Here is a 15,432-nt window from a genome sequence, read left to right as displayed (position 1 = left end):
ATAAAAAAACTGAAAATATTTTTTAGGAGAAAAATATTACAAAATTATTTTGATCATCACATAGATGTTGGACCAATAAGATTTGAGGGTCTACCTAGACACAGACATTGCAGAAGAGATGTGGATGGAGCTGCAGTAGAGACCGAGAGGACCCTCCATGCTATCCAAATAAACTTGGTGAGACTGACTCACCAATTACCCATGATAGCTATAGAAGACCTTCCAGAGGATATGCAAAGATGTGTGATAGGAGTGCCACATGATTGGGTGCACTATTCTCATAGGTGCCAAATTCCATCATCTTCTTCCATTCTGCTCATCCTGAGAAGGACCCATAAATGGATGACCATAAATTTTTGATTAGACATGCTTATGGGCATAAGCCCTAATTTTGTAGGACGTTTTTGTCGCAATTTTTCATATCATTTTGAACATAAAACTCTATCTATATATCGACAGTTTCACCATGATGATCATATATATATAGATGATACTTCGAATATTTTTTATTGTTAATGTGATGAATGACTTATGTTCCAATGTAATGCTTGATTAGCGATAGAATCTGCAAATGAATTTTCTGATCATGGAATATGAATAAATGTGCTATAAATAAATAATCTTTGTAATAAACACACTCTCATAAATTAGCGATATAAATAAGGATCTCTCACATGATAGATGTTATCTAATTGAGATACCACCGATTGTGAATCCAAGTATACTATTAATGAATCAATACCAAGAGATATTGCCTCAGATAGTAAATTAATGACAACAGTGTATTTGGCAACATTATTTGAAGTAGCACTGATACATACACCTCTTGAAACCAAAAACTATCTAGATGTATAATAAATTTCCCAAGTCACAGAAGCAAGGTTCTGGGTGTGTCTATTAGCACCACCGGTGAACCCTAGATATATCAAATCATCCATCAATACCTGCCAAAGAAGATAAAAAATATCGACATCACTAGAAAACTGATAGATAGATATGCCAAGATATACAATATTTACAATCAAGCAAGTGCTAGGTCAAAGCCTAAGCAAAATATTTTTTAATATAGAGTCCATTTCTAGACTCCACCAACTTGTTTCCCTCAAAATCAACCAAATCATAAACTCCCGTTTTCAAGACCTTTTTGACAATGAAGGGACTGTACCACATAGATTTGAACGTGCCTGCCCCCAAGGAGTCTTTGTCTCGATCATAGTCTTGGACAAGGTCACCTGCAAAGAAAACCCTTGGATGGACAACCTTATCATATTGAGTTTTTACTCTTTTTGTATGAGATTTGTTGATTATGGTTGCATCTCAATGTTGCTCATCAATATGTTCCAAATGAACAAGGTGTTCTTTGATACTAGAAGTATCTGGAAGAAGTTCAATAGCTAATTTAAGGGAAGGAATTTCACATTCCACGGGAAAAATTGATTCCAACCCTTAAACTAGTTGAAAAGGAGTAAAACTTGTAGCAGTATTGACTAACACTCGGTATGCCGAAAATGTCAGATATAACATAATGTGCCAATTGGATCGAACTTTTTTAATTTTCCTTTGCAAGATGATTTTTAGCGCTTTATCCACGACTGCAACCTACCCATTGGCCTGAGGATAATAAGGATATGAATGCTCCTTCCGGAAACACAACTTAAGGGCCAATTCAGACATCATCTAATTTTGGAAATGGCAGCCATGGTCAGTGAAAATCTCTCTAGGAATACCAAACTGAGAAATGAATTGATTAAAGAGAAACAAGACTAATGTTTCACCATCATTCTTGAAAGTAGTCATAGCCTCCAGCTATGATGATATACTTTTTATTTCCCACCGAAGGCAGATTGCAAGTGTTAAAATAAATACCCCACTTTGTGAATGGACCGATGGTGATCACAGGGAAGAGCGGATCTAGATGCGCATGCATTTTCCAAGTATAAACTTGACAAGGGTGGCATCTCTTGACCGCTTCAATACAATCCTTGAAGATCGAAAGCCAAAAGTAGCCTGCACAATAAAAAATTGGGTTGTTGCAAGCCTAGATAGATGACCACCACAAGCTCCATTGTGGCAATCATTTAGCACAGACTCAACTTCTAAGGTTAAAAAACGTCTAAAGATTGAAACAACCTCATGATGATATAAAGTGTCACCTATAATAATATAGCTTTTAGCCAGGTGACATAACTTTATATGTTCTTCATTTGAAAAAGTCAGTGAAAACTTTGAAGTCTAGAGATATACAATGATATCTCCATACCAAGGATCTTGCAAGGAAATAGGGAAAATATGTTCATCAGGAAAATATTCCTCATAAATTATTTCTTCCTCACAATGCAACTCAGAGATCAATTCTACAAACACTAAGGATTTCTTAGAAATTCGAGATCGAACTCTTGTAAAATGAAAATCCATCTATTATATTTTCCCCCAATAAATTGCGTGCTGAGAACAAATTGAAATGAATTGACTACTGCTAAGAATAAATTTTTCCTAAGAAGAATATAATGTCTAATTCACTGGACAACATGGATAGCTACCAAAGCTAATTTCTCAATTGGATAATATCATAGTTCAAGGGCCACTCAGCCTCGGATCATATAATAGATTACATGCTCAATGAAAGCATCATCTTCCTAAACCAGAACCATATCAATAGTCGATTCTGCTATAGCAAGATATAAAAGGAACTCTCTACTATAATCAGGTGGACTCAACAAAGGAGCAAAGGTTAATGCCTTTTTCAAAGCATCAAATGATCATTGTGTGAAATCATCCCACATAATGGGACGCCTTTCTTAGATAATATCATAAATCCTTTAGTAATATTGGCATAATTAACTATAAATCTCCTTAAGAAATTGGATTTTTCTTGAAGACTCTGAAGTTGATTAATAGTGGATGGGGGAGGCAACTGAAGTATTACCTCAACCTTGAAGGGATCTACAAGAATCCCTTCAATAGAAACAATGAATCCCAACATCCGAATGGATGTGATGGTGAAAACACACTTATTTGGATTCAACTAGATTTTATAGAAATGACATCATTCAAAAATTAATCAAAGATGCTTCGGATGATCAATTCTCTTTCGAGAACGAGCAACTAAATCATCTAGATAAGCTTCGATAACATGTTTGATGATGTGAAAAGCATATGACATGGACCTGTGAAAGGTAGCTCCAGCATTTTTAAGGCCACAAGGTATCTTCTTATATTCAAATGTACCCCAAGGGAAAATAAAATTTGTCTTATGTTGACCTTCCAAATGAATAGTGATTTGATTATACCTAGAAAATCTGTCATAAAAGAGAATATCTCATTACCTGCACACTCATAGATAATCTGATCAGTAAATGGTGTGGGGTAATTATCTTTAGGACAAGCCTTATTCAAGTCCCTAAAGTAAATGCACGCATGGATCGTTCCTTCCTTCTTATCAATAGGGATCAAATTTGAGACCCACTCAGTTAAAGGAATGTGGTATATGAAACCCACCTTAAGTAACTTTTCCACCTTTTCTTTGAGAGTTGCTTCTTTTCTAGGGTTTACCAGTTGAAGCTTCTAGCGAATAGTGTTATTGGGAAATATGGTGTCCACTCGGAGCTGCTAGTCCCACTAAGACTAGTAGCTATCTTAGAAACAAACAAACTAAAACCACTTTCGTTTTCCTTTATGAGAAGTAGATAAGAGGGGAATGAAGGACACCAACCTTAGTCTTGCGCTTGGTTCCTTTCTCAGTTCCTCTCCCTTCTGACAGATCCTTGCCACTTCTCCTTCGTCTACCCAGCTTCAAAGAGCACCTGTGGAATCAAAGTAGCATAATACTATCGAAGAACAGAGATCTACAATCATAAACAATATAGGACCAGATATATATTGACCACGCAAATGCATATATCATCAAACATACAAGAATATGGAGGAAAACTTGAATAGCTTTATTAATATCAAGAATAGCAAAGAGGATTACAACCAATTGTTCTGACCCAGTGTCATCCTCCAGCATGAAAGCCCTTCTTTAACCTCATGAAAAGCTTAGATCACCCAACACTATGATGTTCCACCAAGAAACCAATAGCACTTCCTTACAAGATATAAAATTCCAGCCCCTGGATCTCTGGGATGAGGGATCCATATATAGATGATTGCAGGGGGGTGAGTCAGCTTCTAGGATTTTGATTAGTGTCCTCTCTCTGATAGTTCTTCATTCCACTTGGAGATTGATGATCTCCTACTCATTCCTGGGCGAATTCAGAGAGGCAAGTGTCATAGGAGAAGTTTCTGGAAGATTCTATGATCATCCACCTTGCAAACTGTGTCTGCCATTTGTCCACTCTCGCCCATCGCACCCTACAGAAGGGCTTTTTAGTATGCATCGCACCCTTTACATTGGGCAGGTGGGATGTATCGCACCCTTAGCACTGAGCAACTTGTATGGTCCAGTTTTGATCAGTTCTGAGCAGTTTTCTGTGAAGAACTTCTGGGAGATGATGTAATCAGTTGACCTTGTTCTTTTAGGGTGTGAAGCAACAATTTTTCGGGACTTAGGAGCCCTTGGTTTATGGACATGTTTGATTGGGGTTGCAGTGCCCAAAAATGTCTATAACAGCTGCCCCCTAAAGCATGAGGTCGTTAATCTTTTGATGTCGGGTGAAATGCTTTATCATGAGGATCCGAAGTTTTTTCGAACTAGAAGGCGACCTGTAATAAGATACAATACAATACATTATCTTCATAATATTTTTCATGATATAGCTGAGGCAGGCATTCCCATGCTCAGCTTTATAAATTCATTTTCGTGTACATAAGACAGACAACCATCTGTGTGGCAGACTGATGATTCTAATAGAGTCATCATCCTTTGGTTCGGATGATCATCTATGCAGCAACAATGTACATTTGATGTCTTTAATTTCCTGAATATATCACAGCTCGGATGGATGAAACTAGATCCGGGGTCTTCAAACTCGTTCAATATTCACTCGAAGTACAAGTCGATCCATGTGAAAGATGTTCTGGAGTCGAACATGGAAAGACATTGCTTGATTACCAGCCAATGATGTAAGTTGTTAACAGGCGCGAGAGGAATCACTGATAATGATGATGACCCTCAAGGTACTATAGTACAATTTGCGTGATGTGAAAAGGGACTTGGCGTCGAACACCACGTAAAATCTTTAGGTCGAAGGCCATTGATGTAAACCTGTCGCCAGAAGTGAGAAACTTGCCATTGAGGCATGCAAGCTTCAAAGTACTGAAAGGGTTGTTCCTAAGTCAACTTCATGGATAATGAGCTGATGTCGACAAGAAGCGACCCGTCATAGGAGGGCCTTAATGAATCCCACATCTACAACATGGAACGGAGTAAATGATTTTGGAGGTGAAAATTCTGATGATACAGGGTTCAGGGTGGCAGTCATGAAAGAATGGAGCATGAATGTGGCAGCGGATGAGACACAGGTGAATTCTCTGAGCGACTTCTCTTGAACATACCGGTGACAATGACATGGATTGGTAGCGTTAACCCCAAATATGGATGGTGTGGTGGACCAATGGTGATATAACGGTGAACGGAACAACCCAACCTGACTCGGATGCGGAGAGAAAGTGTCATGTTCAAGAGCGACTTGCTACCAATAAAGTTTCTTCAAGTTTTCTTCCCAATTTTTCCCTAGTCATTGTTGACCAGTACCTATTTATTTTTGTCAAGCTTGAGGAGGATAATATATGCTTGTTTTATAATTTTCCCTTCGGGAAAACCCGTCGCTATGTTTTAACAAGCCTAGCGACAGTGAAACGCGTTCTTGTCTGTATGGACAAGTTTGTCGCTATTCAGTTTTAACGAGTTTAACGACAAAGATAACTCGGTCCTTTTCAATTTTAGAGAGTCTGAAAGGTACGTAAAGGAAACTCCAATAATCCTTTTTCGTCATATAATCCCTTAAGTCCGAAAAAGTATAAAATAATATGAAAGGGATGAAGTTTTGGTAATTTTAACGAGCTGAAAAAAACAAGCACTCGATATTTTTGTGTAATAATCCCTCAGGTCCAAAAAGATTAAAATCTAGAAGAGGGATAACACTTTCGGTCGCTTTAACGAGATGGAGAGGTCAATCACTCAGCAATCTTTTCATATTTTATGAGTTAGGTGAAAAGAGCTTAAAGGAGACTCATTTTTTGAGGAACAAGTGATAATTTTGGGTAGCAGCTGATTCCAGGCAAGGTTTGGAATTTTCCAATCACGGCAGTGTCACAAGGATGGCTAACAGGATCACTCTTCGCAGCTGTTCCTCAAAAGGGGTAAACAATCAAATGGAGGTGAATGATCGGCTAAAACAGAGTGGAGGTGATGATGAGAACACGACCAGGGCTCAAAAGCTGATGATAATGCATTCACAATGGTTATTTACCGGAAATTGGTTCATTTTTTAATGAGCTTAAACTCTGGGGGAACGTTTGCTCATTGCTTAGGTTTAATTTTTAACGAGCTTGAACTCCACATAAAAACTGCTCGTGGCGGGTTTATTTTTTAACAAGCTTGAACCCTGCAGTAACACTACTCATGGTGGGTTTATTTTTTAACGAGATTGAACCCTGCAGTAACACTACTTGTGGCGGGTTTATTTTTTAACGAGCTTGAACCTTGTAGTAGCACTGCTCATGATAAGTTTGCATGCCCCTAGCATAATAACGCAAATCGAGGTGCATGCCCCCCAAGCTTCATTGAATTCAACACGATGGTTGGAATGAAGGTTTACCTATGAGATCTTTGAAAGACTCGATTTTGATTTTACGAGATCATAATCAAAGACTCGATTTGGAAAGGGAGTTGTTTCGTTTTTTAACGAGGTTGACACATGATAGGAACTGTCCTCACAATCCACCGTATTTACAGTATTTGATAGAAAATCAAAAATGAAGGATGTGTTACACAAAAATATCGTCTCCATGATTATTTGCAGTCAGTATGGGTCTATCATCACTTGTACTGTCCTCCTAAGCAAGTCTCAGACTTCAGCTCTTGAAGTCAAGCTTTGAAAATGAGAGAAAGACATTGAAAATCAATAAAACTCTGTTTCCTCACTTTCTCTCACTGTTACCTGTGGTCTCGCACCTTCTGTTTACAAAAATTGCGGACCTACCCACTTTGTCTCTAAAGGTGTGGGTGAGGACCCCTGTGAAAGTTAAAAAGGCGCAAATTTATTCTAAAAAACTCACTTTGGGTTAATTCTAGATGATTCCAGAAGGAATTTTGACGTGGATTGGCCGCTCTTAGGTGGTTCATGCATCCCAAAAGAGAAGGAGCTAATCCCTTGATGAGAGGAGTTATCCCTTTGAAGGAGGACCTAGTAACTTCCCTCCATTGCACTATAAATTCAGGCATTGGGCTGGTTGCTAGGGAGGTTAGAAGCTGAACATTTTTGAGGGTAAATGTTGGTGAAATTAAGACTTCCTAGTTGAGCTTAAGAGGAGAGATCACATACCTTTTTGGCTTCATTGGGAAGAGAGTGAAACTTGTCAAAGTAGAGGAGACTTCTTGCTGGACCCTGGGAGGAGATTGTACAGTGTCAAGGCACAGGTTGTAAAGTTCTTCTTGATTTGAATTAATACAATCAAACTCATTTTTCTCAACAAATTGTCTCATGTCATTTGTTTCAGGAATTCCTTGACTTTCATGTTAAATATGTTTTATGATATTGGCTTTTCAGGTGCTATTTAGTTTGTTTGCTTGTTTGTGTTTGCAGATTCGCGACAAAGGAGCTCATTTGGATCGAAGGAGCGAAGGCTTCCACAAACTTGCGTTGGACCTACGGTAGGCCTAAAACACTTGTTTTCCTTTGTTTATAAGAGCATATTTAGAGAAAGATAGTGTGTGATTGGTTTGCTTGTCATTAGGTCTTCTTTAGATTCTAGGAAGGTCTATCTTGTCCGCAAGATCGCCTTATTCCGTGTGACAAAATGGCGTCTCCACTGGGGACTTGATTTTTTCCTTGATTTTACTTTGACCTGAGAAACTATGTTTTTGTTTCTATTTTTGGTTTGTTGTGTGTGAAATTGGGTAGAGATTGTAGATCCAGGGTTATTTTCCGTTTTTCATAACTTTGGGAGAGGACCGCACCCTAGCCTTTTGACACAGTTCATACTTATTTGCACTTTTGCTTTTAGCACGGAGCGGTACCGCACCTGTGTTAACTGTGGGCCTGCGGACCCTGTCAAAATTTTGAAAAACCTAAGATTTCCTCTGTTAGTCAGCTTAGTTTTTGTTTAGAAGTTATTATCTACTGCCCAGACCTACATATAACCTGTCAAAAGCTTTCCTTAGGTTGATTTCATTGGTGTTAGGGTTTTAGGTGAAATTCCTAGGAGTTTTGCTTGTTGGGCTTGTTTTTCATTTTGGTCTTGTAGTAGCTTTGAGCTTAGAAGCTGTAGGGACCTCAAATCACATTGGTTTCTGCCAACCTTCTTAGGAGTCTGACCATTTATGAAATCTGGCCTTGTTGAGGAATCCGCTTTGTGTTTTCTCTTTATAAAACTTCGAAAAGCTTGTGTTTAAAAGTTTGGATTTTCATTTTTTAAAAGAAAACAAAATTGGTTGTTTTTGACTAATTTGTGATTCTGCATGAATTGGTCCTTAGTTTACATCTAGCTAAGTAAAACATCCTTAAAAAGACATCTTGTAGGCTTTGACTTCAAATAAGTTTTTATAATTTATAGATCTCAAAGTTAGTCATTTCCATAGTTTTGAGTGTTTTATAAAAAATAAAAAATAAAATCTCTTTTGGAAAAAGTTTGTTTTTGTAGTGGTTGAGTGCTTTGAAATTAAAAGGGAAATTTTTGTGAAATAACTAGTTGTCTCGTTTTGAGTGCATTGGAAAGGACAAAAGCTCTTCTTTTAATTTGGTTGTTAAGAAATATTTGTGTTTACAAAGTATTTGCATTCTCAAACTCTTTCTTAGCTAGAAGTTCATCGAAGGGAAAAGATTGTTTAAATCATCTTAGGTGCATTTTTAGTGATTTTGAGTCGAGTCTTCATACCACGAGTTTCATCTCCGCACCTTTTGACTTAAACAAAACCCAATAAAAATAACGCTTAAAGTAAAATTCATCTAGTAACATTTTTATTTCTAGGGCTCTGATACACCAACTTAGCTTAGGCTAGTGTCTTGGAGTAGGAGAGTAATTAACTCTCCAAGACAGTAAAAACAAACAAGTAGCTGTATCTTGTGGTAGGGAAGAAATCCAATTGTTGCATTTATGCTCTAGGAAAGCTCCTCTTAAAGGAGAAGCACGAGATCGTGTCCGAACCAGTGTGGGAATCAATCCTTCCTCATTGGGAACGACACTAGATATTCACGTATTAAAAATGGTAAACCTCGGATTAACCATTGTCGAGGAGCCTGGGTCACTTGTTGGTAAACCTTGGATTATGTCAAGGAGCCTTCAAGGGGATTGAGCTTGCTACTCTGCGCTTGCATGCGTATCGGATCGTAGACTGTTCCCCCAGGTATATTTGTTTCAGTTGGTAACCTTAGTAGCCATATTCTTTAGGATTCTTCCTAAGGTGACAGTGGTGGGAAGATCCCACTATACCTGGAGCAGACGTCGACTAGACTCACTTGGATTTTCTGGGGGGTTCTCTTCACTCGAGACGGTTAAGTGGAGGAACTTGTGCTAGTCTATTCATTAAGCAGGTTGTCGGGGTAACTATTCCAACCGCCATTTCTTTATTGAACTCTTCGATGTTGGATTTCATCACCAACTAGTGTTTTCAGTACGGAAAGTTACTGTTTGTGTGTGTTTGATCTCCTAGATTCTTTAGGCGTGTGATTCAAATTTGTTTGGTTCTTTAGTGGCTTTAGGTGGTTTTCATTGAGATTTTACTTTGTTTGCGTGTGAAGTAGTTAAAAGTTTTTAACCGTGGCGGAATTACCGAGGAAGTCCCGTAGACTTCCGGGCCAACCTCCTGAGTTTTCACCGAGCCAGCTTGAAGGTTTCAAAGTCCTCGTAACTCCTAGAGACAGTAGAGTTGGGTCACCTGAAGAAGGAGAGTCTTCTTTGGTGGTAAATCCTGATTTTCAAGCTTTAGTAGCAGATTATAATCCACAATCAGTGTTTGTTTCCGAAGTTACTGGTAGCTTTTTGTCTACTAGTGATATAGGTGAGGAACCTGAAATATCTATACCTGAAAGTGAATTTGCTGCTACTCCGACATCGGGGTTTGCTTCTCCAGCTTCTAGTGGTCCTGGTTCACCTAGGGTAGAAAGAGTAATCACCCAAGATCTTCCTTCTGGACTCATAGCTATTGAAGAACTTTCTACTCTGGAAGAAGAAGTAGGCATCCCTATCCCTGAAAATCAACCTGTTATTGAGCTAAGGGAGCGTGAATCAATTTTTTACAGTCCACCTAGGAGCAGTGCTTGGTATCTTTCTTTGACTAATTTCTTAGAAAACCCAGGGTTAAGTTTTTCACCACCTCGTATTTCTTATCACCCAACACCTAGAGGTTATTATCCTCCGTTAAATATGTCAAGATAGTCGTCCATGTTTACTCAATTGCCCGAATCCTTTTTATACGGCGGTCCTTCTGTTCCCTCTGGGTATCAGTCACTTTCTGATACTTTTTTGGGAGCATCTTCTCAACCCATTGAGCAAGGGTTATTAACTGGAAGCAATGGTACTAAGCCGTTGAGCGTAGAAGATATTCTCATGATGTCAGGTTCTATTCCCAATCCTCAACCTCAAGGTGGCTAGTTACTGCCTGGGGGGCAGCCTCAACATCCTCAATTATCACCTGGGGGGCAACCTCAAGGTACCCAATTTGCGCCTGGGGGGCAACCTCAAGGACAGTACATACCTACGGGACAGTACGTTCCTCAAGGTCAACCCCAGACTTAATATGTACCCCAAGGTCAACCCCAGTATCAATTTATACCTCAAGGTCAACCCCAGTATCAGTACGTGCCTCAAGGGTATCAACCCCAAGGTCAGTACTCGAACCAAGTTTCCAACCACCCTCCGGTCCATCATATGTTCAAGGAACGGGAAACGTACATTTGAATTATCAATCCTACCCTCAACCTGGTTCTGGTCCTCAATATTCTCAACCTGTTATGGGTCCATTCCCCGGAATGAATATAGTGTGGGATCCATCGCAAACTCAACAGGTGTTGCAGCCAAATGTACAGTTTTCATCTCAAACTAGACAACCCTTAGTTTCTGGTACACCCCAGCAACCTATCCAGTCTAATATTCAAACTTTTGTACCTTCGGTAGTTTCTCAGCCTGGGCCTAGTACGCCTCGTACTCCGCCTCAAACGACTGCTGCAACTGCCGCAACATCTGTTCAATCTACCCCACCTACTTCTGGAGTATCGACAGCTCCGGTTTCTACTCTCCCTGTATCTACTCCTCATACATCTTTACCACCGTCCGGATCTATGATTCAAACTTCGATTCAGATTCCTGTAGGACAACCTGGTTCAAGTACGATTGTCACAAGTCAACCACAATTTACTTATCAACCGTATCAGGGACAGTTCCAATTCGGTCCTACTGTACAGCAGCCAGTCTATCAGTATAAACTGTACCCTGGGTACACATATCAACAACCTCAACAACCCCAGTACAGTCCGGTTAATCCTGGTTTTCCGGGAGGATACAATATCCAAAATGCAATTCCTATTCCTAGTTATCCTGGATATCCTCCTCCTGGGGCTGGTCTCGTGACCCAGATTTTTAGAGACCCTAATCGTCAGTTACCGTTTATCGCAACTTTGGACTTGCCTGACTTGTCGCACCTAACGAATGATCCGATTAATTATCTTCCATTTTGGCGGCCAATGCCAAATAAGTTTCCTAGTGACATTCCTAAGTTCGAAGGTAAATCAGGAGAGGACCCGTCGAACCATGTGATGACTTATCACCTCTGGTGTGCGTCTAACTCCATCTCAGATGATTCAATCTGTCTAAGACTTTTCCAGCGCACTCTAATTGGTCTCACGGCCAAGTGGTACATTGAGTTACCGCGAGGCACTTTTTATAATTTTAGTCAGTTAGCTACCTCGTTTTTAACTCATTTTCAGTTGCTGGTCAGATATGACAATGGCACGGAATTGTTAACTTCATTAAAACAATCGACGTCCACTTACATTTCAGATCATATTCATGAATGGAGACGTCAACGGCGTTTAGTGAAGGTTTTCATTCCGGATCAGATCTTGGCTGAGTGGTTTGTAAAATCTTTATTGCCAAAGATCACTGAATATGTAGCTAAAGCCGGAGTTGTTACTGAGGAGCAAGTAATTTCTCAAGCACAGTACCTTGACTTGGTCTATACTCAGTTAGGTATGTTACACGAGAAAATCCCCGATCTTCCGAAGCAAAATCAAATCGCTGCAGTTCCTTCGGGATCTCATGTCGCCGATGGTATGATTGGTATGGTTAACACTAAAAGTAAGAAGAAATCTTCTAAGAATTATTCTCCTATCATAACCTTGCCTGATTCCCCGACAGGAGACTCTTCTGCGGAAATTTCCGCCGATATTCACGTTGTAGAGTCATCTACAACTAAATCAAAATCCAGTGGGAAGAAGAAAGGAAAGAAGAAGAATAAAATGGACAAAAATTCAAAGGAGAAACCTGAAAAATCGGAATCCAATGATGAAAAATGCAAACCTCATTATCCTTGTCTCATTTGTGACGATGAACATTTTACAAGAGACTGACCTCATCGTGTAGAGGTTGCGAAGATTGTAAAAGGTTCCCAAACGCGTGCTGTTTTGAAGGATCCTTTTCCAGCTCAAGACAGTAAGATGATAGGTTCTTCCTCGAGTGCCAATGAAGAACCCATACTGATGATGTCCCATGTTAGGATTGCGACTCGATTGCATGATTATGGTAGTAAAAGTCCTATTTATGGTAAAGAAGCAGAATCTTCTCATTCTAATCCATCAACCTCAGCTCCCGGTTCCGATCCACTACAGATCAAGAAACCTAATCTAGACTTGGTAATCAAACCGCCCGCCAAGGGTATACTTCGAAAGTCAGCTTTCAATCCACATGTGAGAGCGGATCAGAACTATAACATTATTGAGGATTTAGCTATTTCACCCTCAGCAATGTCGGCTTTGGAAGTGCCGCAATCATGTCCAGCACAGCGTAAATTACTGTTGTCGACTGTAGGAGCTGTTGACGTTCAGGACTTGAACCTAATAATTTTCGATCTAGAAAATAGTACACCACCCTACCTCATCAAATGGCTTTCCAAATTCCAGTGATAGTAAAAAACATGCCTATTCATCGGACTGTGATTGATGAGGGAGCCTCAACGTGTATTATGTCGATACAGTGTTGGAGATCGCTTGGTTCTCCTTCGCTAAAACAATCCCCGACGATTCTAAAGGCCTTTGATGGCCATGGGTTTCATCCTTTTGGAATTCTACAAGATTTTCCTATAGGGGTTGAAGGAAAAACCGTTAATCTAGATGTGGAAGTCGTTGATGCCCCTCTAGATTACAACCTTCTCTTGGGTCGAAGTTGGTCTTACGCTATGATAGCTGTCATTTCATCGGTCTTTCGGGTTATAAAGTTTCCTCATAATGGAAACATCATAACAATAGACCAGCTGGCTTACTTTTCATCCAACCCAGACTCTTTTGAAAGTATTCAACATGTCGGTAAGACGACTATCCCGTATAAGGATGTTGGAGTAGGACTAGTTAAAGATGTCGGTTTACTGGGAACTTTTCCTTTTCCTCCGATCAACGCATCGTCTTCATTTGCAACCATTCATATGATCACATCAGACACCATTATTTATGATGATCCTTGGGTCATTCCTTCTTAATCTGAGATAGACTCATTTGGTAATGTCATGCCTTTGAGTCCATATGAAATTGCGTATGAGGCCGTGCAATCATTTACCGACCCATCTTCAACCGAAATTGACTTAATGAATGTAGTCCGTGAAGAATCACTTTTCACCTCAAGTTCAGATTCAATCATGTTTTCAGAACTTGTTCACTCTGATGAGCAAATTCGTGAAATCCTATGTGTAGAGGATTTACCATGGGAAGATCTCCATCACAGATCTTCGTTTTTACCCGAGAATGATCGTTTTGAAAATGATTTTTCATCAATCTTTATGACTGAATATATCAAGGAACCTCAGAATCCAATGAAACATCATGATTCAGAGTTAAATTTGGGAAACATCTCTCGAACTATTCCTATTGACATTTCGGTTAGGACTGGAATTGTTGAGAACATTCATATAGGTGCCTCGTGTACAGATGACGAAATTCAAATATATAGGGCCCTATTTCAATAATTCCGCGACGTGTTTGCCTAGTCCTATGAGGAAATGCCAGGAATTGATCCTGTGATTGTTGTTCATGAGATCAAGACTTACCCAGACACTAAACCCGTCCGGCAACGTTTGCGTCATATTCACCCAAGAAAAGCTGCTGCAATTAAAGCAGAAGTTGAAAAATTACTCAAAGCAGGTTTCATTTATCTGATCCCGTTAACGGATTGGGTATCGAATATTGTTCCAGTTAACAAAAAGCAGGGAACAATAAGAATATGTATCGATTATAGGGACATTAATCGAGCCTGTCCAAAGGACAACTACCCAACTCCCTATATCGATCAAATCATTGATGATTGTGCCGACAGCGAAATATTCTCCTTCATGGATGGTTTTTCTGGATACAATCAAATCAATATTCTACCTACCAATCAACCAAAAACAGCTTTCATTTGTCCATGGGGGACATTTGCTTACTGCAAACTACCTTTTGGGCTCAAGAATGCCGGAGCAACTTTCAATGGGCCATGTCTTATGCGTTTCATGACATCAAGCACATTGTGCAACTCTATCTCGATGATTTGCCTGCTCATTCATTACATCGAGCAGATCACCTCGTCCATTTACGAGCAATCTTTATGAGGTGTAGGCATTATCAGATTCGGTTGAACCCACACAAATGTGTCTTCTGTATAGAAACGGGTCGATTGCTGGGGTTTGTAGTTTCGAAAGCCGGCATTCACGTCGATCCCTTGAAGGTCGAAGCTATTGTCAAATTGCCTCCTCCTTCAAGTCTTCACCAACTCCAAAGTTTGCAAGGGAAAGCAAACTTTTTACAACGATTCATTCCTAACTACGCCGAGGTTACAAAGGGTTTTACTCGGTTGTTGAAACAGAACACTCCATTCTATTGGGATGAGATAGCTCAGAAATATTTCGATGCACTGAAACACGTGTTGACCCATGCACCGTTATTGCATCCTCCCAACTACAACTAGGATTACTTCTTGTATCTCGCCGCCTCTCATTCCACCATTGGAATGGTCTTAGTTCAAGAAGATGAAATCGAAACTGAGCATGTGATATATTACCTTAGTCGAAATTTAAATCCAACTGAACTA

Source organism: Pinus tabuliformis, chromosome X (assembly GCF_031772625.1).
Source record: "Pinus tabuliformis cultivar Carrire ecotype Pingquan chromosome X, CPIR1, whole genome shotgun sequence".
In the NCBI taxonomy this organism is placed as follows: Eukaryota; Viridiplantae; Streptophyta; class Pinopsida; order Pinales; family Pinaceae; genus Pinus; species Pinus tabuliformis.
The sequence above is the reverse complement of the archived record's forward strand: the minus strand, read 5'-3'. Positions refer to the sequence as shown.